Consider the following 2,545-nt stretch of genomic DNA (forward strand, 5'->3'; position numbering starts at 1 on the left):
GGAACCTAGTTCGAGTATAGTAAACCCCCTTATTCCTGCTAACAATTTCGAACTAAAACCGTCTTTGTTGCAATTAGTGCAACAGAACCAATTCGCGGGTCTCGCTACTGAGAACCCAAATCAACATATTAAAGTTTTTATCAAACTAGCCGACACCTTTAAATCTAATAGAGCTTCACCTGATGCGATCCGTTTGAGATTATTTCCTTTCTCCCTCAGGGATACAGCATGTTCATGGTTAGATTCACTTCCAACTAATTCAATAACTACCTGGGAAGACCTTAGGAGAGTATTCCTTGCTAGATATTTCCCCCTAGTAAGACTGTTGTTCTTCGAAACCAAATAACTAGGTTTACTCAAAACCAAGGAGAACCGCTTTTTGAAGCTTGGGAGAGATATAAAGAGCTATTAAGAGTCTGCCCACACCATGGCCTAGAACAATGGCTGATCGTTCATACCTTCTACAATGGACTCCATTATAACACCAAGATGAGCATCGGCACTGCCGCAGGTGGCGCGCTGATGAACAAACCTTACCCTGAAGCTTGTGACCTAATTGAGGATATGGCCCAAAACCATTACCAATGGGGAACTGAATGAGCATCAATAGAGCAAAAGGAGACCCAAGGTGGAATACATGAGATAAGCTCTCTGGACATGATGCAGGCTAAAATGGACGCTTTAGCCCTTAGGATCGAACATATGTCTACAAACACTAACACCACAGCGGTAGTCCACACAGAGTGCGAACTCTGTGGATCTAAAGGACACGAATCGGCGGAGTGTAACCTTTTGAACGACCTGAACACCGACCAAGTGAATTACACCCAAGGTAACCCATTTTCAAACACTTGCAACCCTGGATGGAAGAATCATCCAAATTTCTCCTATAAAAACCAGAACCCTATCCAAAATCATGCACCTTAGAGACCGCAAGGTTATCAAGCCCAAAAACCAAATCAACCTATGCAAGTTGTGCCCTAGAAGTCTAACCTTGAGAAGATCATGGAGAGCTTTATATCAGGCCAGACTCAGCAAAATAAAGAATTCCTAAACCAGAACATTCATGTAAACGAACTTATAACGCAATTAGGAACCACGGTTGATCAGATAATCACTCACAATAAGATGCTTGAAACCCAGATCTCACAGGTAGCACAAAACCAAGCCCCACAAACTACACCTGGAGGATAATTCCCTGGACAACCTCAACCAAACCCTCGAGGGCAAGCTAACGTTATCTCGTTACGAAGTGGGGCCGCTTACGAAGGGCCTCATAACCTAGCGATGAGCGAATCCAAAACTTCTAAAGAAAATATACCTACCAACTAAGAAGAGGAACCGGTAGAACCCGAGAAATAAACCAACCAAGAAGGAGAAGCCACAGATAAAACTTACAAACCACCACCCCCGTACAAACCACCAATCCCATATCCGCAAAGACTTAAACAAACCAAAGTCAACAACCAATACCAAAAATTTATAGAAGTAATAGAGAAGCTTCATGTAGAGATTCCTTTTACCGAAGCCATCACCTAAATTCCGTCTTACGCCAAATTTATCGAAGACATCTTAACTAACAAGCGTATGCTTGACGATCCCAAACCCTTGGAATGCAATTTTATTTCCGAGGATAAACTCGCTAAGAAGGAGAAAGACCCTGGTAGTTTTTCTATACCTTGCATTTTAGGGAGTCATGTGATCGACAAAGCTTTCCTAGACTTAGGCGCTAGTGTAAGTTTAATGCCCTTAGTTGTATGTAAAAGGTTAAACTTAGGAGAATTACAACCAACTAAGATGTCCCTCCAATTAGCCGATAGGTCTGTTAAATACCCCGTAGAAATTTTAGAAGACATCCCAGTTAGGATCGGTCAACTTTATATCCCAACAGACTTTGTGGTCATGGATATCAAGGAAGACGATGATATCTCTATCCTTTTAGGTAGACCATTCTTATCAACAGCTGGAGATATAACAGATGTTAAAAGAGGAAAACTAACCTTCAAAATAGGGGATGAAAAGATCAAGTTCATCCTTTCAAAATTCCCGATGGTACCAATTCTAGGAGACGCATGTTATGCGATCTGTCGCATCTCGAAAAATACGATTCCTCGCGATGGTCGCGGAAAAAATTTGTGTTCGAACAGAGTCGCCATCAAACTTTATTTATCCCAATGAAGGGATAGGAAAATATCGATAAAACCTTTGGAAAGTAGAATAATGGTCGTCGCAACCATATTCGGGTTCGGGAGTGGATTACGTAAGGAGAAGGTATTAGCATCCCTTACGTCTGTTGTACTCAACGGGAACCTTTTAGTTCTAATTTGTGTTCTGAGTGTTAATATATGTTTGTTTGTTATCTTTGGGTTATAAAATATTAGAAATTGAGAACCTCAGAAAGGGAAAGGGGAGGTTTTTTATTAGTGTGCTCGCGAAGATACAGCAATCTCCTGCCTACGTATCCTTATGGCGTAATAAGGAAATCAAAGCATTCGTAGTTCGGGGAACTACAGTTGGTTGGTGTCTTTTAATGAACGACTGTTTA

The 2,545-nt window shown here is 41.3% G+C and overlaps 1 non-coding gene across 1 annotated transcript; it reads right to left on the reverse strand.

The window, feature by feature from the left end:
- Positions 1–327: 327 nt before the first annotated feature.
- LOC127117103 (small nucleolar RNA R71) lies at positions 328–434 on the reverse strand. The gene has a single exon (XR_007801863.1). It is a non-coding gene; the product is annotated as a small nucleolar RNA R71 (small nucleolar RNA).
- Between the last annotated feature and the right edge of the window lie 2,111 nt (positions 435–2,545).

The sequence above is a fragment of the Lathyrus oleraceus genome, chromosome 1 (assembly GCF_024323335.1).
Source record: "Lathyrus oleraceus cultivar Zhongwan6 chromosome 1, CAAS_Psat_ZW6_1.0, whole genome shotgun sequence".
NCBI classification, from domain to species: Eukaryota; Viridiplantae; Streptophyta; class Magnoliopsida; order Fabales; family Fabaceae; genus Lathyrus; species Lathyrus oleraceus.